This window comes from Erithacus rubecula (assembly GCF_903797595.1).
Source record: "Erithacus rubecula genome assembly, chromosome: 6".
Classification (NCBI taxonomy): domain Eukaryota; kingdom Metazoa; phylum Chordata; class Aves; order Passeriformes; family Muscicapidae; genus Erithacus; species Erithacus rubecula.
The window spans coordinates 59,487,269-59,508,931 of record NC_136688.1 but is presented as its reverse complement, the minus strand read 5'-3'; the positions used below and the strand labels follow the sequence as shown (position 1 = coordinate 59,508,931).

The 21,663-nt window shown below is 43.1% G+C and overlaps 1 protein-coding gene across 2 annotated transcripts in view; it reads right to left on the bottom strand.

The window, feature by feature from the left end:
- MDGA2 (MAM domain containing glycosylphosphatidylinositol anchor 2) overlaps positions 1–21,663 on the bottom strand; it is a 196,376-nt gene that overhangs the window by 154,346 nt on the left and 20,367 nt on the right. The window lies entirely within an intron of this gene.

The window sequence follows — 21,663 nt, the reverse complement described above, 5'->3', positions numbered from 1 at the left end:
AAATCCCCAAATCCTCAGCACTGCTCATTTAAATGTTAATGATCATCCAGGTGTTTTATGGGCACGGCAGCAGATGGGAGGGGGGATAAAAAGGATAAAACAGGGATAAAAGGACAATCCCAAGGTGTATCCAGTGCCTCACAAATGGGAAAAATCCTGCTGGATAGATCCCTTATCAAACTGGCACAATTCAGCACATTCTACATGCAAAAAAGGTGTGATGTGAGCTGAATTTAAATGTTTGGGGTTTTAAACCCAACCCCTCCCCACTGAATGCTCTGAGCCAGTTTAGACCTAACAAAACCTAAATATTGACTCAGTTGCTCCAGAGTGAGTGACTTAGATTGACACCTTAAAAATCAGGCCCTGATAAGAAATTTCACATCCCTATTTCCTGAAATACCCCATTTCCTAAAAAAAAAAAAAAAAAAAAAAAAAAAAAATTGCAATCATTTATCCTAAAGGGGGAAAAAAAAAACCCACCAAAACTGTGGGCACTTTCCTGATATTATTTAAATTACTTTAATATCAAATATCTTTTTAATATTCCTGAGGTTGAACTCTGCAGACAAAAACACCCTGGAGTTTCCAGGGGAAAAGTGGCTTTATCAGGATTTACAAGATTATCACTTGTCTGTTGTTCCTACCAGCTCTGTTCCATGTTATTCATGGTTTTCCCTGGAGGGTTGATGACATTCCATGGTGGCTCCAAGGTACTTGAAAAGATAACAGGGGAACAGAACATTTGGGCTTGAAAACTTCTAATTCCCCAGGGAGAAGATTTCCATTCAGTTCATTTAAATGGGGTTTTCTTGACTTTTTTTTTCCCCTTATTTTTTATAAACCTCTGGATTCTCCAGTAAAAATAACACAGCAGGAAAATCCAGCTGATTTTGCCATTCCTGCTGCTCTTTTCAGGTGTTTTTTTCCTTAACACACAGGTTAGGCTCTGTTTTAATTCTTCCATGAGATGAATGATCCATTTTGGAATGGTGGAACCCCACATTTCAAATCCCTGTGGAGGTGGCACTTGGGGACATGGGGCAGTGCTGGGGATGGTTGGACTCGAGGATCTCAGAGGGATTTTCCAACCCTGACATTTCCATGATTCCCCTGGCATTTTCCATAATTCCCAGTGTGTTGGGTTGCTGTTCCCAGCAATGTGAGTTCTGTCCCATCTGCTGACCCGGCTGGGGCAGTGCCCCTGATCTCCTGGCACACATTCTCTGCTCATGGGCCATCTTTAAACCAGCTGGGCAATCATCTTTATCTTCCCACAGCCCATCCTCCCTCCAGCAGATATCTCCTGTTCATGGCCACTGAGTCCCAGGGCATGGCTGAGAAAATTCCATCATCCCACTGGGAGATGCTCCAGCCAGGGCAGGAGCCAAGCCTTTCCTACCCAGAGAAAAACTGACATTTGGGACACCAAGGCACCTTCTTCCCACTGGATTCCAGAGGAAAACCAGAGCCTTGCACATCATCCCTGGAGCTTCAGAGGAAACTGCCCCTTCTCCAGGAGCACTGCTCCAGCTGAGCCACATCTGCCCCTGCAGGAGGATGCAGCACCATGGAATGGGACTGTGCCACCACCCTGACTGACTGACTGTGCCAGCTTGGATTCTGACTCTGCCAGGGCTGGGATTGTTCTGTGTAATACTGCATTGCTAGTTTAATTGTCCTAGGAAAGAACTGTTATTCCTATTCCCATCTCTTTGCCTGAGAGCCCCTTCATTTCAAAATTATAATAATAATTTGTAGGGAGGGGGTTTACATTCTCCATTTCAAAGAGAAGTTTCTCCTTTTATTGGCAGACACCTGTTCTTCACCCCAGGACACCAGCTTACACAAACCCTATAAAGTCCATGCTGCCCATGCCTGAAAATTCCATGATCCTGGAGAACAAGAAACTCCTTGAGTCTCTTCCAAGACAATTCCAGGATTATTGAGATTGGAAAAGCCCTTCAAGACCATCGAGCACCTGACCCCCACCTTGTCATCCAACCACATCCCATCATTCCTTGGACACCTCCAAGAATGAGGATCCACCCTTTTCAATTCTTGAAAAATCCATCAAAAAATTCCTCCTGAGAAGAACAAACTCTTCAGCAGCTCCCAAAATGCCTGGCAGGCTTTTTTTCCTGTTCCCATCCTTGTGTCTATCCCATAATTAGACAAAATCCTGCCAGGATTTGGAGTCTGGGACAATGGAGGGGGAATTTTGGATTGGAAATACCTGAGGTGAAATAATGACCCCACAAGAACTGGGCTGAATTTAAGGTCTGGGTTTAATGATCAGTGACAGAAAAGGAATTTTCTCCCAATAAACCCTAACAAAAATCCCATGTTTTTCAAGCAGAGTTTGGAGGGAGTCAATGGGAAACAAAACATTGGGAGATTTGAGATATTAATGGGATTTTTTCCCAGGAGATTGGGAATCATAGAAATTTAGCAGCTGATATTTGGGATGATATCAACGACTTGGAGAAGGAAAAGAGGATTTTCCCCAGCTTGGTAAATATTGAGGTTCAAACTCCTGCACAGGAGAGGGAAAACTGCTCAATTCTGCTGTAATTCATCACTTTTCCCAATCAAATAAGGGATATCTCTATTCCCTAAAAAATCTGAGTCCACAGGGAGTTCTAAATCTTAAATGAACCCTAAAACACCCATCTTTTTCTATCAGCATTATGGAGGGAGTCAATGGGAAACAAAACATAGGGAGATTTGAGATATTAATGGGTCTTTTTTCCAGGAGATTTGGGATCATGGAAAATTAGCAGCTGATATTTGGGATGATCCCAAACACTTGGAGAGGGAAAAAAGGGGTTTTTTTCACATCTTGGTAAATATTGAGGTTCCCACACAGGAGAGGGAAAACAGCTCAATGCTGCTGGAATTCATCACTTTCCCAATCAAATCTGGGATATCTCTATTCCCTAAATCCTCTGAGCCCACCAGACCAAGAGGATGTGCACGATTAAGCACACACTGAAACCATAAATTACAGGATTCCATGCTAATTAAACATCCCACATCCCTCAACAATTAATTGCCAGAGGTTTCTCCAAACCCATCACCACTCCAATGGAGTGAGACATCTCTGGAGCATCCCTCACCTGTGGTTATCCAGAATTCCAGAGATTTTCCTGCTGTACAGGAGGTGATGAGCACCCTGAGAAAATTCCCAGGTTTTTGTGTGATGTTTCTGATCCAGCCTCAGGAGTCACAGCATTCCAAGGTTTCCCTGCCTCTTGCTATTAATTAGGATTTATCTTAATCTGTAAGTTATCCTAATATATTTTATATTTCTCTTCTCTTGGACAGCATCAAGAAATGCTCTTGAAAAATTTCCAGGCTAAAAAGAAAGGATGAGGGAATCTCTCCTCTCTCTAAATTCCACAGGGGAATTCCAGGAGCAACATTCCCATCCATGGGAACTCCATAAATCCACTCCCAACAAGAGGAAAACCCAGGAAATAAAATCAAGGGTCACTCTGAGCTGGGAATTCAGCAAGTGGAAAAGAGCATGGAGGGACAGAGTTGATGCAATCCATTAAAATTTTATACAAATAAAATTTATCCAGATCCATGGAAAACTTATAGAAATGTGGATTAACGTGGCTGCCCCATCCCTGGAATTGTCCATGGACAGGGCTTGGAGCAATCTGGGATATCAGAAGGTTTTCCTAGTGGAATAATATGGGATTTAAGGTCCCTTCCAACCCAACTCATTCCAAGATTCCATGATCTGCTCCCCATTTATTCCTACAGCTCCTCATGGATAACACCCAACACTTCTTTTGTTCCTCTCCCCAACATTCCTGAATTCCCCTCCATTCCCCTTCCTCTCCTTTACCCCACACATCTCCAAACATGAAAACTTCCTTTAGATATCCATTATTTTCCTTTCCAGCTTTCCCTAAACACAAGCAGAGCTGCTCAGCCCCGGATAATACAAAAAAATTCCCAGGAAAAATTCCCATCCTGTTTTCCAGGCTGGTCTCTGAGCCCAGAGGCAGCACAGCACATTCCCTATTTTTAGCTCAGCTCTGCAGGTGCAGATTCCAGGGACACTTATGAACCCTGACATCCCAAAGGGGCTGCAGGGCACTGAGCTCACAAGCTGATGTTTCTCTTTGGATTAGGAGAATTCCAGAGGAAAACGAGTCCTTTCCTGCCTTTGAGAGGAGGAGAATTCCACAGCAAAACAGATCCTTTCCTGGCTCTGAGTTCAGGAAAATTCCAGAGGAATGAAGACAGCTCCTTTCCTGGCTCTGAACTGAGAATTCCAGAGGAAAATGTGTCCTTTCCTGGCTCTGAGATGATGAGAATTCCAGAGGAAAACACATTCTTTTCTGACTGAGAATTCCAGAGTAAAACGAGTTCTTTCTTTGCTTTGAGTTCAGAGGAATTCCAGAGGAAACCAGATCCTTTCTAGGTTCTGAGAATTCCAGAAGAAATAAAGCTCTTTTCCCAGCTCTGAATTGAGGATTCCAGAGGAAAACAAATCCTTTCTCAGCTTTGAGTTCAGGGGAATTCCAGAGGAAACCAGATCCTTTCTAGGCTCTGAGAATTCCAGAAGAAAAAAACCTCATTTCTCAGCTCTGAACTGAGAATTCCAGAGGAAAACAGTTCAGCTCTGAAGAGAATTCCAGAGGAAAACGTTCTTGTCTGACTCTGAGAATTCCAGAGGGAAACGAGTCCTTTCCTGGCTCTGAGTTGAGGAGAATTCCAGAGGAAAATTGGTCTTTTCCTGGCTTTGAACTGAGGAGAATTCCAGAAGAAAACAGATCCTTTCCCAGCTCTGAACTGACAATTTCAGAGGAAAATGAGTCCTTTTCTGGCTCTGAGTTCAGGAGAATTCCAGAGGAAAATGGGTCCTTTCCTGACTGAGAATTCCAGAGGAAAACATGTTCTTGTCTGATTCTGAGAATTCCAGAGGAAAATGAATCCTTTCCTGGCTTTGAGTTCAGGAAAATTCCAGAGGAAAACAAATCCTTTCCCAGCTCTGAAGAGAATTCCAGAGGAAAACAAGTTATTTTCTGACTCTGAGAATTCCAGAGGAAAATTAGTCCTTTCCTGGCCATGAACTGAGAATTCCAGAGGAAAACAGCTCCTTTCCTGGCTCTTCTCTGGGAATTCTGTTCCCAGCCAGGAATTCCTTCCCAAAATCTAACCCTGCCCTCTGCCAGTGGGAATCCTACTCCCATCACTCCATGTTCCAAAGTCAATCCCATTTTTTAAGCCCCTTGAAATATCCACATAAATATTCAGGAATTAAAAGATTATTTCTCGCTTTTCCCGAGAGAATACCCAAGAGGGTCACAAAAAAATCCAAAAAACCCCCCAAAACAAACAAACAGGATAAAATTTCATAGGAATGAAATTCCTCATGATCCTGAGAAGATGGAAAATGGATTGGGAAGGGTCATCAAAACTGAGCTGGATCCCCAAAGGCTTTTCCAGCTTTCTCTCAATCCCAGGCTGGAATCTTCCTTCTGGAGAGCTCCAGGAGTGGATATTTCTCCATCACATCTTTAGGTCATAAATCCATGGAATATCCAGAGCTGGAAGGGTTTTACTAGCCTGATTTTAGGCAGTCTTGACCACAAAATCTCCTTAAAAACCAAAATAAATCCAGATTTTCCTCTAAAACCAGGAATTTTTCATGGATAAGAAGCAACAAAGAGAGCAAATAATTAAGGAATAAAATAGAGATTTGCTGACAGCTGCCGAGATCCCACTGAGCTCTCCCACATTTCAGGAATTACTTTGGCTTAATTAAGCCAGACTTAATTATTTCCCACATTCCGTTTGGCTGTTAGGAATTTTTGGAGGAAGTTTAGGCCTGACTTAAATTCCCAGGGACGTCTCCAAAGCCCAGCAGCACCACAGATGCACCAGAGCAGCTGCTGAGCAAAGCCAAAAGGTGAACAGAGACAGGAACGTCATCCCAACCTTACATAACATCTATTTATAGCCCAAATTCCCAAAATATTCCTGATTTTCCTGCTTAGAAAGGGATACAATTGCAGGGCTGCCTGCTCTGATGTGGTTTTTACACAATTCCCAGGGAAGTTTTCCGTGTGGATTTGGCTGGAAAATTTATTTTCGGGGATATTTGGAGATGCAATTAGTGATGCAATTAGTGATGTAATTGATTTAAAGTAAATGGCTTTGGAGAGAAGGGATGGGTTCAAACTGATCCTAAAATCTGTCCCAAGGGATCCAGTGTGGAGTCTCCCTAGAAAATATCCTGGGATAACAACCACGCCCAGCTTCCTTCCAAAGCAAGGTGGGAGTTGAAAATTCCCAAATTTTTTAGGGACAATTGAGTGGCCCACGATGACAAGGGAGGTGAGGTCACCCCAAAGCTTCTCCAGGCTGAACATTCCCAAATAATTCCTCACACACTGAGCCAACTCTTAGCATCACTTCCAAACTTCCATCTCTCCAATGAACAGCCAGCTTTGCCAAAAAGGAAAATTCCAAGCTCACAACTGACCTCAAATCAAAAACCAGCACGGAGAAAAATTCCCTGCAATCCAAAATCTGTTTGGGCTGTTTTGCTGAGGAAAGGAGAGGAAAAAGGAAAAGGAAAAGGAAAAGGAAAAGGAAAAGGAAAAGGAAAAGGAAAAGGAAAAGGAAAAGGAAAAGGAAAAGGAAAAGGAAAAGGAAAAGGAAAAGGAAAAGGAAAAGGGGCACCAAAAGGAGATGGAGCTACAGGAAAATCAAGGACAATGTTCTCCATTTCTTCTCCCAGATCCAAACCTGTTCCATCCTGCACAGACATCCAGCTGCCTTTAATTTGTTAATCCTGCACAAAATCCTGGAATGGTTTGGGTTGGAGGGACCTTAAATCCCATCCCACCTCCCATTGTCCCAGTTTGTTCCAAGCCCCACCCAGCCTGTCCTTGGATATTTCCAGGGATGGCACATCCATAATTTTTCCTTGTAACCTCTTCCAAATACTTTCAGTGCCTTTAAAATGGTATAAAATAGGAAAACTGCAGCTTTAATTCTGTTTTTTTGCACAGCAAATCAAACGATCAGTTGCCCAAAACCCAAGAGCTTCACACTTTCCAAGGGGCTGGAATTGACAGAGCAGCTTTTAAAAAATATTTTGTTATTTTCTGGCACACAAACCCCATGTTTTCATCCCCTTTTAATTGCTTATTTCCACCTCCTAATACAATCTGCACCACTATCCAAGATTTTTATTTTTATTTTTAGTTCATTGCTCGTGTTTTGTGTTCTGCAGCTCTGGCAGTGCCTTGGGCAGAGCTCTGGGCTTTGTTTCCTTCTGCTGAGATCTTTGTGGCAGCAATTAATTCCAGCAGAGCCTCACCATGGGACACATTCCAAAATCTCATCCAAGTGCTTCCCAGTTTGGGTGGCAGGATGGGGATTAGGGTGGAAAAAGGCCAAGGAGGTGGATGGAAACAGAAGGAAATTTCCACTTAAATGTGGATTTATCCCTTGATCCACAGAATGGCTGAGCAACCTCTGGAGAGCACCTGGACCAAGGTCCTGCTCCAAGCAGAGCCAGATTTGGAGCAAAAGGAATTTTTGGGGATGAGAGGCAGAGCTGGTGCTTTGCTCAGAATCTTTGTTTGAGTCCTGGAGTGTCCCCAGAGCTCTGGCAGAGTTTTGGAATTCCCTTCCCAGTCCTGGGATGAAGACAGAGATGTTGGTCAGTCATTTTCTGTCCTGAAGGGTTTGGTGCAATCATGGAACCATCAAAGGCTCAGGGACTGGTTTGGGGTGGTGGGACCTGAATCCCACCCCAACCCCATCCCCTGCCCCAGCTGCTCCAGCCCCAGTGCCAGCCTGGCCTTGGGCACTGCCAGGGCTCCAGGGCAGCCTCAGCTGCTCTGGAATTCCAGCCCAGCCAGGAATTCCCTCCCTGCTGCCCTCAGCAGCTCCCACCTGCTGAGCTCACCTGGGATAACCAGAATCCCACACCTGGGCTGTGCCAGCCCGAGCAGGGGCTGTGCTCTAGGGAATGGATTCTCCTGGAGGAGCTGGGATGGATTTCCTGGGACACCAAATCATTCTGCTGGAGCTGCTGGGAGCCAAGGAACTTTCTGGGAACTGCATTCCTGGGATAACCTGGTTTTATAGGGTTGTGTTTTATACTGACAGGGCTGGAGGGACACAGAATCCCAGGAAGGGACCCCAGGGGTCACTGGTGTCACCCCCCTGCTCAGCACAGGGCTGTGTCCTGTGCCTCTGGAACAGCCCAGGCAGGAGACTCCAGCCCCTCTCTGGGCTCTGCCCCCTGTGCCAGCAATTCCTGGGCTCAGCCCCTGCCTGGAGCAGCCCCAGCTCCCTCAGCCTTCCCTGGGCACTGAGAGGCTCCAGCCCTTCCTCATCCTCACATCCCTCCCCTGGATGGGACAGGAGCTCCTGTCCCTGCTGCTCCCAGAGCTCCACACAGGATCCCCAGGATGAAAATTCCCCCATTAAAAGCTCTGGGAATCCTCAGAGAAAACCAACAACCAACAGTTCCAGCTGATATTTTCCTTGGCTTTCTCAGGGATGTTATTTTTTTCCCCCCAGCAGCAGAACAACACAATCATCTCTATTTTTATGATGACCTTTTCCTGTCTGCCACCCCAACAGCTCTCACTGAGGTCACTTTTGTCACACAAGTGGCTCCTGCAGCCTGGCTCAGACTCAATTTTCACTTCTGCTGAACACCAGGCACGTGTGGCTGAAGGGGTTTGGCTGTTCTTTATTCTCTTCCTCCTTTAAAGCCCCCTCAGAACCACCAAAGCTGCCTCAAAGCCAGAAAATGACAATTTGAGCTCATTTGGAAGTTTTTGGTGCCCTCAAAGATAATCCAGCTCTAAAAATGAGGCAGGGAGTGGCTCTTGGTCTAAATTCTGGAATAGTGGAGGAATGGGGTGGGATCATCACCCAGAGCTTCCTGCAGCAACTGGGAGCTTTCAGGCAGGTTAAATAGAAAATTTTATGGTTCTAGTTCAGCATTTCCAGCTCAGATCTGGAATTTTGGATGGTGACATCCCACAGAACCCGCATTAGGAATAAAGAGCAGCTCCCAGGGTTCTGGAATTCTCCAGGGCATGGCTGACATCAGCACAAATCAAAGTGGGGAAGCAGGAGCAGCAGAGCCTGGCTGAGATGGGGAAGTTTCTGCTCCTCCACGAGCCTTTTACAGCACCAGCTCTGCCTACAGCTCCAAACCCACCCAGGGAACATGGCAATGCTCATCCCAGGCATTCCTGCTGCCCCAGCAGCAAAGCTGAGCTCAGCCCAGAACGTTCAAACCTCATTTGAAATTTCAATGAGGGAGCAGCAGAAGGAGGAGCCACAGAATCCATGGGAGCTGCTCCCACTGCCTCCCATCAGGAGGCAATTCCCTCATTTTCACCCTGCTCAGGAGGAGGTGGGAGGGGTGCACGTGTTCCCTGCACGAGACAAAGTCAAACTGTGCAAAAAAAATTCTGCTTTCAGCTTTTTCAGTGACCTCAGGACCTCCAGACACATCCCAGAAACTGCACACGAGATTCCTGTGAGCCCAGGTGGCCAAAGGAGCTGGGATGGGTCAGGAATTGTGTGGGAGCAGCAGAGGGATGGGATTGTCCTGATGGTGCTGGGCACTGGTGAGGGACCTCAGGGGCTGTGTCCAGCTGAGGAAACCTCGTGAGGAAAAAGACCTGGAGGGGCTGGAGCAAAGGGGAATTTCTGGCTCTTCACAAGTCCCTGGCAGGAGGGCACAGCCCCAGGTCAGGCTCTGCTGCAGGAACAGGGACAGGAGGAGAGGGAACGGCCTCAGGCTGGGCCAGGGCAGGGCAGGGTGGAACCAGCAGCAATTTCCCCATGGGAAGGGAGCTCAGGGACTGGCAGTGCCCAGGCAGGGTTGGATCCCCATCCCTGGGGTGACACTCAGAGCTCTGGGCTGGGGACAAGGTGGGGATTTGGCACAGGTTGGATTCTCATCCTTTCCAGCCCCACAGATTCCATGAGGTTGAGATTGGACATTTGGGAAAATTTCTTCCCTGATTTTTTGCCCAGCCCTGGCCCAGGTGCAGGGTGCTGTCCCCATGCCTGCAGGGATTTCAGTCCCTGTGGATGTGGCACCTGGGGACAGGGGCAGTGCTGGCCTTGGCAGTGCTGGGGATGGTTGGATGAGCTTAGAGATCTTCTCCAACCTTAATGATCCCATCATTCCATGAATTTCTGTCTGCTGGTTTGGATCCCCATCCCTGGGGGTGTCCCAGCAATTCCTGGGGTGGCACTGAGAGCTCTGGGCTGGGACAGGGTGGGGATTGGGCTCAGACTCTGATCTTTGAGCTCTTCCCAACATCAACAACTCCATATAAACCTCTCCAAAAATCCACAAAACCTTTGCTCCTCTTCATGCCCAGCCAACCAAGACAAGCCCTGCCATGAAATCCCTTCTCTCCTTCCTTTCCCAAGTTCCCAGCATTTCCATAATCACATTTTTCCTTTTGTTTCCCTAACAACCCTCCCAGCATTTTCCCAAAGCAACAAATTAGAGCCCACAGCCTTTCCCATGGGAAACAACTCTCTCCAGGCAGGGGAGGGAATGAGAAGGTTGGTCTTGACCTTTCCACTCATTTTGATCTCTGTGGGCACTGCAGAAATCCCAAATCCCTTTAAATAATGCTCCAAGATGGAAAATAAGATGGAAAAATGAGACCACCACCCTCGAGGCTTTATTAGAGCTCTTCCAAAATCTCCAGGAGCCTGAGGCTGGAGTGACCCTCCTGCAAATAAATCAGGAGCCTTGGGAGAGTTTGGGGTGGTGCCCAAGAGAAGCAGCAGCCTGGAAAGTGCTGCAAGAACTGGAAAAACACAGCAATAGGGAAATAATTTTAGGGAAAAAAATCCCCCAGGAAAATGTCATCCTTGCCCACGTGATGTTTGGGATGAGATGATTTCAAAGTCCTTCCAAATTCAAGTAATTCTGGATTCTGTGGGTTAAACTCACCCCATCTCCTGACTTGAATATCTGATTTTCAGGAGAACAAAACTGATTTGGGGACCAATTCCAGGCAGGGATGGAGGAGGTGGTGGAAAAATTCCAACCAGGAGTAAATCTGCCCTAGAGCAGAAATTCAAGCTCATGGAGATGGGTTTTGAACCTCATGGATTCTGAGCTCCAGTAAATGGGAAACACAGCTGGGAGGTCAGGATTCCATGGTGGGGAGATTCCAGAAATTCTGCTTTGTTTTCCCAGGGAATTGTTTCCACCCAAGAATAAAACAGTTCCCATTAAAAAAAAAAAAAATTCCCTTAATTCCAGCAGAATATGAGAATAACCCAGAGAATGTTTGGAATATCAAACCCTGGTCACACATTGATAAATAAATAGGAGCACAGACAAAACCCAAACTGAGAGAACATGACACAAAGAGGATTATTATTTATATAATAATATATATAATAATACCAGAGCAGCCCTTTCCTGGGAAAACAAATCCTGACCTGATATTTATGCTGAAAATAATTTGGATTTAAAATGTCTCCAGGATGTCCCTGGAGGTGTCCAAGGCCAGGCTGGATGGGGCTTGGAGCACCCTGGGGTAGTGGAATGTGTTGGGTTGGAATGGGATGAGCTTTAATTCCCCTTCCAACCCAAACCATTCCACCATTCCGTCATTAATCCAAGCTTTTTTTTTTTAACCCCACAACCAATTTAGGAAAGAAAAAATTCCAACAAAACTCTTGGGGAGAAAAAAGGGAAAGCTGGAATGACTTTTCCAGCAATCTGCAATAATCATGGAAGGCATGGAGCTCCTGATGATCCAGGATTTGGGATTTGGGATTTGGGATTTGGGATCCACCACATCAGGAGCTGCCACTTTACCCTGACCCATTTTTCCATTTCTCCATCCCAACAAACTTCTCCAACCCCATATCCCAGTGGGAATCCTGCCAGCAGCCTGTGATAAAAGGAACCTGGGCTGATCCCACACCAAATTTTGATAACAATAAACTTTTCCTGGTCCTGCTCTTTGTCCCTGGGAGCAGCAGCAAATTCCAACATTTTCTCTCTCCACAACAAGACAACAATCCCAGAAATCCCCAATTTTCCACAAAAAAACCAAACAGATTCTTTTCCTTCTCCCCCCAGTCTGTTTGCAATGCCAAACTTCACCTTTGTCACTTTTCCAAGGACAAGGAAGTGGCAGTGTCACCTCCAGTCCCAACCCAGAATTCCTGATCTTCCCTCAACTTTCACTTCCCAAGTGCCAACAGCCACATCCAAGTAGAATTCCTTTATTTTCATATCAAGCAAGGAGATAAAAGCACATTTTATGATAAAATGGAGGTTTCTATCTCAGAATATCACAAAAAAAAAAAAAAAACCAACCCAAAAAACACAAAACAAAACAAAACAAAAAAGACAAAAAAAATCAGGGGAAAATCACCATGGAAAATCCACATGGAATAACCCCAATATTTTCCATCACTGCATAGTTTGGTTTTTTTTTGCAGAGCAAGATCTAATTTCAGGAGGGACAAAGCAAAGGCAGAATTCCAAGAATTCCAAGCTGGATTCCTTCATTTTTATATCAAGCAAGAAGATAAAAGCAGATTTTATGGGAAAACAACACTCTGAGATAGAAGTTTATTTCTCAGAATATCACCAAAAAAAAAAAAAAAAAAAAAAGCCAGGGGAAAATTCAACATGGAAAGGGATTTACATGGAATAACCCCAACATTCTCCATCACTCCTTTTTTTTTTTTTTTTTGCAGAGCAAGATCTAATTTCAGGAGGGACAAAACAAAAGCAGAATTCCAAATAGAATTCCTTCATTTCTATATCAAGCAAGAAGATAAAAGCAGATTTCATGGGAAAAACTCTGAGATGGAGATTTCTTCTCCAGACAAGCACATTGACCCCCCTCAGCCACCTCCCTTGTGGGGCTCCTGTCTTGTTTTCCTGATTTAAACAGGAGCTGGAATGTGCAGATTCCCAATTTTAGCTGCTCTGTAAATCCCTGGAGTTCAAAAATCTCTGCTAACCCAGCCTGATTTAGGCCAAGCTTTAATTGTTTTATCACTGCAATAAATGAAGAACAGTGGTGGCATTTTAGGGATGGCAGGAATGCTGGATTCCTTCAGTTTTTGGGATGAAATCCCTGGATATTTAACTTGGAATGGATTTTCAAATTCCAGCTTGTCCAAGCCCTGCCAAGATCTCCACAGGAATGGGTTGGTCTTGATGCTGCTCCTAAAAATCCTTTAAGAATTCCCTCCTCCACATTTTTCCTTATTTTGGGATAATTCTTCACCCAAACTTCCCTTCACCTCCTGTTTCATTTCCAGAGCTGCATCCCAACCACGAGATCCCAACTTGGGTCACTCTGGGAAGTTTGGAAAAATAAAAAATTTTTCCCACCAATCCTTTTCCTTCCCATCCTCTGGGATGATTTTGGAAGCAACAAAACTCCTAAAAAAAACCTCCTGGATGCAGAATTCTGCCAGCTTGAGCCAAAATCTGGATCTCTGGGAATTCCTGCTGGATTTGGGGATGCTCAGTAAATTTGGATGTGGATGCTGAACACAGACTGAGCTGAAGGATGGGAGCACCCCATTTATTGGATTTTTTTTTTCCCTTCATGATTCCTGCTTTTCTTATGGGATTTTTTTTTTCCACCCTCAGAAAAGCATCTTTTATATCTTAAAATAAATGTAAATACAAGAAATCAGCCATGCCAGGTTAAATTGAAGTTATCAGGTTTTTCCCCCCACTCAATGAAAAATAAATCAGAAAAAAAATCTACACAAATGATTTCCATGGTCATGTTGTTTCACACATAAAAATTAATAAATTAAATAAGGACAAACTCTGAAAAACAAAATATTCCTGAGTCTTGACAACAACCTTACCATCACAGGCTATTTAAATGTGGGAATAATCATGGAAATAAGTTTTGCTTCATCAGAGCACCAGGAAATCCAAGGACAGGAGGTTGGGACAAGGATGATCCCATTAACTGGAATGGGATGGATTTATCCCTCTCTATTAATGCCACTGAAAAAGGAAAAAACCACTGACAAAAAAGGAAAAATCACTGACAGCAGTGACTTTGTCCATAGGAATTCCAGTAAAACAGGAATTATCCATGTTTTCTTATTGGAAATAAATATAATAGATAAATAAAATTATCTTTAATTAAAACTAACTTGGTTTAAATGGTCTTTATGATTAAAAAAAAAAAATCCTGCCAATATTTCTCCCTTCCTGTGCTGAAGATAAAAGATCCCAGCAGATTCCCACTGAGATGGGGAATTATTTGAGTTCAATTCTGTATTCCAGTTTGGGTCCAAAGACCAATCCTAGAATTCCAGGATGGTTTGGATGGGAAGGGACCTCAAATCCCATCCCAGGTGCTCCAACCCCACTGCCCAACCCGACCTTGGGCATTTCCAGGGATCCAGGAACAGCCACAGAAAATCTGGGAATTCCAGCCCAGCCAGGAATTTCTCCCTCACATCCAACTAAAACAGAATTCCTGTCAGTTTAAAACCATTCCCATCCCAAAAATGCTTCCAGGAGTGCCAGGTTGTTGTTTCCATACATTTTCCAACAAGGGAAGGATTTGGGTTGAATCCTTGTCTGCAATGAGCAGGGGAAAAAACTTCCAAGGGTTCTCCTGAAGGAAAATGTGGATAATTAAAGCTGAAAGGAGATCAATGGCATTGATATTTTGGGAAGTGGTTCCTGGAGAGAGGTGATTGCCCCTCTCCATGAACAAAGCTCATCCCAGGACTTGGATATTCCCTTCAAACAAATCCAAATCCTGCTGGAATCTGCACACCTGGATTGAGCAGTTTCCCTAAAAATGCAGGAAAAAGCAACAGCGACCCAGGGAATGCAGGGGGAGGAATCTGGGATGTCCTGGGAGGAATCTGGGATGTCCTGGGAGAGGAAAATCTCCCTGCTGGAGCAGGAATGAGCTCTGCCATAAATGAGGAAATCCAGGGAAAGCACCAAATGCTGCAGGAACAGAGGAAGGGATGGAAGCAGCAGGATTTTGGGGGGGATTTATTTTGATTTTCTCATCAGCTGAAGGTGGAGCAGCCCTTGGGTGCCCCATTCCTGCTTTCCCAAACATCCCCAGGGAAAACCCCACTAATGAAAAATGAGCAGCAGGGGCCACGGGCAGAGGGGGAACCAATGAACAAATGGATTTTGGGATGCTCCTCCCGAGCCCCAGTGCAGGGGGGGGCAGATTCACTGGAAATTCCAGATGTTGGTTGGAAGAGATTCACTGGAAATTCCAGATGTTGGGGGGGCAGATTCACTGGAAATTCCAGATGTTGGTTGGAAGAGATTCACTGGAAATTACAGATGTTGGGGGGGAAAGAGATTCACTGGAAATTCCAGATGTTGAGGGGGAAAGAGATTCACTGGAAATTCCAGATGTTGAGGGGGCAGATTCAATGGAAATTCCAGATGGGGGGGAGCAGATTCACTGGAAATTCCAGATGTTTGGGGGGCAGAGATTCACTGGAAATTCCAGATGTTGGGGGGATTCACTGGACATTCCAGATGTGGGGGGCAGATTCAGTGGAAATTCCAGATGTTTGAAGGGGGGGGGGGGCAGATTCCAGATGTTTGGAGGGGAGGATTCACTGCAAATTCCAGATGTGGGGGGGATTCACTGAAAATTCCAGATGTTTGGAGCAGGAGGGGGGGCATATTCACTGCAGATTCCAGATGTTTGGGGGGGGATTCACTGGAAATTCCAGATGTTTGGAGCGGGGGGGCAGATTCACTGGAAATTCCAGATGTTTGGAGAAGGGGGCAGATTCACTGGAAATTCCAGATGTTTGGAGGGGGGGGCAGATTCCAGATGTTGGGGGCAGGTTCACTGCAGATTCCAGATGTTTGGAGCAGTATTTAAAGGAGAAAAGGAGCTGGAATGAGCAATTTGGGAAATATGGGATGGGCAGAGAATTTTGGGATAGAGGAAGGTTCCCTGCTCATGGCACATGATTATAGATCATAATAATTTGGTATTGATTAATATTAGCTTAACATTCATTAACAAATAAACCATTAAATTTATGTAAACTACAATTATAGTTTAATATTGATTACATCATATTGATTCCTGATTATTAAATATAAAACTTCTACAGACCCTTTAGATCATAATAATTTGGCAATCATTAATATTAGTTTGACATTCATTAACAAATATAACAATTCTATATAAACTATAATTATAGTTGATTACATAATATTGATTCCTGATTATTAAATATAATAGTTCTATAGAACCTATCATAATAATTTGATATTGATTAATATTAGTTTAATAGTCATTAACAACTATAGCATTCATTCTCTATAAACTATAATTATAGTTTCATATTGAATATATCATATTGATGCTTTATTATTAAATATAATATTTCTACATAACCTATAGATCATAATAATTTGGTATTGATTAGTATTAGTTTGACATTCATTAACAAATATAACATTAATTCTGTATAAACTATACTTACAGTTTCATATTGATTACATAATATTGATTCTTTATTATTAAGCAGAATAGTTCTATAGAACCTATAGATAATAATTTGGTGTTAATATTAGTTTAACATTCATTAACAACTATAGCATTAATTCTCTATAAATTATAATTTCATATTGATTACATCATATTGATTATTATCGAATATAATAGTTCTATAGAACCTATCATAATAATTAGATATTCATTAATATTAGTTTAACATTCATTATCAATATAACATTAATTCTGTATAAACTATACTTATAGTTTCATATTGATTACATCATATTGACTCCTGATTATTGAATATAATAGTTCCATAGAACCTATCAATCATAATAATTTGATATTAATATTAGTTTAACATTCATTAACAACTAGAACAATTCTATATAAACTATAATTATAGCTGATTACATCATATCGATTATTATTAATTATAATAGTTCCATAGAACCTATCATAATAATTTTAAATTGATTAATATTAGTTTAATATTCATTAACATCTACAGCATTAATTCCCTATAAACAATAATTATAGTTTCATATTGAATATATCATATTGATACTTTATTATTAAATATAATATTTCTATAGAACCTATAGAGCATAATAACTTGATATTGATTAATATTAGTTTGACATTCATTAACAAATATAACATTAACTCTCTATAAGCTATAGAGTTTAATATTGATTACATCATATTGATTATTATTAAATATAACAGTTCTATAGAACCTATCAATCATAATAATTTGATATTAATTAGTTTAACATTCATTAACAACTAGAACAATTCTATATAAACTATAATTATAGCTGATTACATCATATCGATTATTATTAATTATAATAGTTCCATAGAACCTATCGATCATAATAATTTTACATTGATTAAAACAACATTTTACTAACAAACACATCTAAATTCTGTTGATCACCTGACACTAATTAGCCCCAAATGAGCAGGTGGGGTTACTAAAGGTCAGAGCCCAGCCCCGACCTTGGCAGTGCCTGGGAGGGAACAGAAAATAGAAACTGTGTCAGCCCCAGATTAACTGGAGAAGCTAAAAATAATCAACTCATCTCCATTTTCCCACTGCAGGAACCCAAATTCAATCCCTTTTTTGCCATGGGGAGGAGGAAGTTGGAGCTTTAATTTAAATTTCAAATTTTTGGGGTTTTTTTTGCTTTTTTAGAATTAAAGATTTCTCCTCTGTCCTGTTCATCCCAGAGATATTTATCAAAAATGTCCTAAAAGGGCTTAAAAATACCCCCCTGTCCCTCCCTAAAGTTTCCTTGCTTTCCCCACCCCAAAATTCCTGCACTTTTTTAACTTCCCCCTTAAAATTTCCTTAATTTTCTTTCCCCCCTAAAATTTCCTTGGTTATTTCTTCTTTTCCCCCCTAAAATTTACTTCATTTTTTCTTTTCCCCCCTAAAATTTACTTGGTTTTTTTCTTCTTTTCCCCACCTAAAATTTTCTTGGGTTTTCCCCCCCCCCCCTTAAAATTTCCTTGGTTTTCTCCCCCCTCAAAAATTTACTTGGTTTTTTTCTTCTTTTCCCCCCTAAAATTTCCTTGTTTTTTTTCTTTTCCCCCTAAAATTTCCTTGGTTTTTTTCTTCTTCCCCCCCCCCCCCCCAAAAATTTCCTTGTTTTTTTCTTTTCTCCCCTAAAATTTTCTTGGTTTTTCCTTCTTTTCCCCCCTAAATTTTTTTTCCCCTACAATTTCCTTGATGGAAAGATGGATTCAACCCTCCAAAAAATATGACAGATCCAGCCTAGAAATACAGGATCCAACCCTTCAAAAAAAAAAAAAAGAAAGATATTTCTTTTCCAATGTGGTTTTTTTCCTGTTTTTTCCCAAGGCTCATCCCAAATTCCCAATTTTTGCTGCTCTTTCAGCTCCATTTTCCATTCACCACCATCCCCAACAGGGATTTTCCAACCTCAATCCACAATTTATCCTCCCCTTCCTCCCACCCTTGGAGTTCCATATCCATAAAAATGATTTTCCTTCATTCCACGAGAAATAAAAAGGGGAAATTCCAGATTTTTCTCTCTTGGAAAAGCTGAGAAGGAAGAAAAAGAGCCCAGGGAGAATTTTCTCCTCTCTCCTGAATCCAGGAGAATTTTCCATCCCTGGGATAATCCCAACTCCAATTGCAGCTGGTTCCAAACTGGGAATTGGGAGGAACCTTCCCATTCTCATGGATAACAAATCTGAGAATCACAAAAATTCCTTCAGACTCAAAATTCACCAAATTACCCCCAAAATCCTGACAGGATTCCCAGCAGAAAGAACAGGGACCAGCTGGAATACAGATCCTCAGGCAAAAAATAATTTTTCCAGAGAGGAAGAAATAAAATAAATTGGATAAAATGAAGTTGGGGTTGTGAATTTCTTGGGTTTTCTGGTGGATTTTTGGGTCCTAAATAGGAAATTCTGAAGGCAAACCCATGTCCAAGCAGCAAAGTCAAAATGTTTCCATGAGGGAAGGGAAGAGTGGAAAAATCCATAAAAAAAGGTTTCCAGTTTCAGGGACATTTCTAAAAGCAGCTCAGGATTTCAGGATGGATTCCTAAATAATTCAAGGGAATTGATTGGAATATTCCCCCTCCCCCTCTGGATGGGCTGAGAGCTGCACAGGCAGCTCCAGATCCCATTCCATGGAAATTTCAGCTCAAAGGGGAAGGAGGACGTGGTGAACTGGCTGGAGAAGGACAAAGCCAGGAGAGCATCCCAAAAAAACACCAAAAGAGGGAAAATCTGGGAATGAGGAGAACCAGAACCAGGAAATCTCAGTGTGGGGAAAAAAAATTATATATATAAAAAAAGTTATCCCACCAATTGAACCACTTTTCCTGTATTTTATTCAAATAATTTTTCCCACAAATCATGACCTCTGTGGAATGTCTGAGGATCCAGGGAATTTAAAATTATTGAAATAATCCAAATAATCACCATCAGCACTAATTGGGATTTCCCCTTCTTTTCCCACTGACAATGACAGTTCTGAGCCCAAATGTTGGAGGGGTCTCAAATTCCCATTCCATGAGTTTTGTGGGATTTTAGGAATATTTGGCAATGCTCAAATGGTCTGAATTCCCAGGAATTGCTGGGAGCATCAACAGCAGTCAGGCTTCTAGAGAAATCCTAAAATTGATGAAGTTGGGAAAATCTTTTAGGATCAGAGTCCTACCATGGCCTTAAGTGCCAGATCCACTTTTTTTTGGGGAATATTTCCATGGATAAAGACCCCACTACCCCCTGGGAAGCCCATTTCAAACTTTGATGGGAAAAAACAATTCCTAATATTCAATCCAAACCTCTCTTTGAGGCCAATTCCAGGCTGAGCCACTCTCCTGCTTTCCAGAGTTTCTTGGAAAATTTTCCTCATTTCCTTTGACCAAATGGATCCAAAATAAAACCTTTTCCCTAAAAATAGCTGGGGCTTGAACACTCAGCTGATTTTGGAAGGAGTATTTGTGGAGTTGGAATAAAAAGATCCAGAAGCACAAATCCCTGATTCCAATATCCGAGTCCAAGAGCACATGAAGGGAAAACTTTCCCATTTTCCTTCCTCAACCCCAAATGTTTTTCGTGGGAAGCATTCTCTTGGTTGTAGAGCTGCAGACACAGATCCAGGATTTGTCCAAGGTTTTAGGGACAATCCCAGCTCAGCTGGAGGAGGTGACACCATTCCCAGTGTGTGGGGTGATGTGCCCAGCAATGTGAGTTCTGTCCCATCTGCTGACCCGGCTGGGGCAGTGCCCCTGATCTCCTGGCACACATTCTCTGCTCATGGGCCATCTTTAAACCAGCTGGGCAATCATCTTTATCTTCCCACAGCCCATCCTCCCTCCAGCAGATATCTCCTGTTCATGGCCACTGAGTCCCAGGGCATGGCTGAGAAAATTCCATCATCCCACTGGGAGATGCTCCAGCCAGGGCAGGAGCCAAGCCTTTCCTACCCAGAGAAAAACTGACATTTGGGACACCAAGGCACCTTCTTTCCACTGGATCCCAGAGGAAAACCAGAGCCTTGCACATCATCCCTGGAGCTTCAGAGGAAACTGCCCCTTCTCCAGGAGCACTGCTCCAGCTGAGCCACATCTGCCCCTGCAGGAGGATGCAGCACCATGGAATGGGACTGTGCCACCACCCTGACTGACTGACTGTGCCAGCTTGGATTCTGACTCTGCCAGGGCTGGCATTGTTCTGTGTAATACTGCATTGCTAGTTTAATTGTCCTAGGAAAGAACTGTTATTCCTATTCCCATATCTTTGCCTGAGAGCCCCTTCATTTCAAAATTTTAATTATTTAGAGGAGAGGGGTTTACATTCTCCATTTCAAAGAGAAGCTCCTGCCTTTATTGGCAGACACCTGTCCTGCACACCAGGACACCCAGTCACCTGTTTGGGATCAGGGCAGCTTTTGATGGAAACATCATTCCAGAGGCAACATTTGCTCTCTTCATCCCTTTCACATCCACTTCCCATTCCCAAATGATTTGGAGCAACCAGGAAAATTAAAATTCCCTACAGAGCTGGAAAAGCCTCAAACTGCAGCACCTGTGGAAAAACCTCCTCCAGCTCCTCATCCTGCAGTTCCCTAAGGAGCCAATCCCAGAAAGGAGAACTCCAGGAGAATCCCAGGAAGGAAAGGGCTGCACCTGCCTAAAATGCTCCAGTGGCAAAATCTTTGCTCCCAAAGGAATTTCTGATGGGATCAGTTGGGCACAAATCCTCTCCTGCAGGGACAGTTCAGCACCAAAGACAGGGAGTGGATTTTTCCCATGAGCAGGAAAATCCCACAGAATTCATTTGTGGCTGGAATTGCTCCAAATCTGCTTCTCCTCTCCTTCCAGGAGGATGGATAAATCCAGACTCTGAGAAGAGTTTGGGATTAAAGGGACCTTAAAAATCATCCCATCCCACCCCTGTCATGGGGGACACCTCCCACTGCCCCAGGGATCCAGGGGCAGCCACAGCAAATCTGGGAATTCCAGCCAGGAATTCCTTCCTGAGATCCAACCTAAATTTCCTCTGTCCATGTGAAGCCATTCCCTGTGTCCTTCCATCCCTTGTCCCCAGTCCCTCTCCAGCTGTCCTGGAG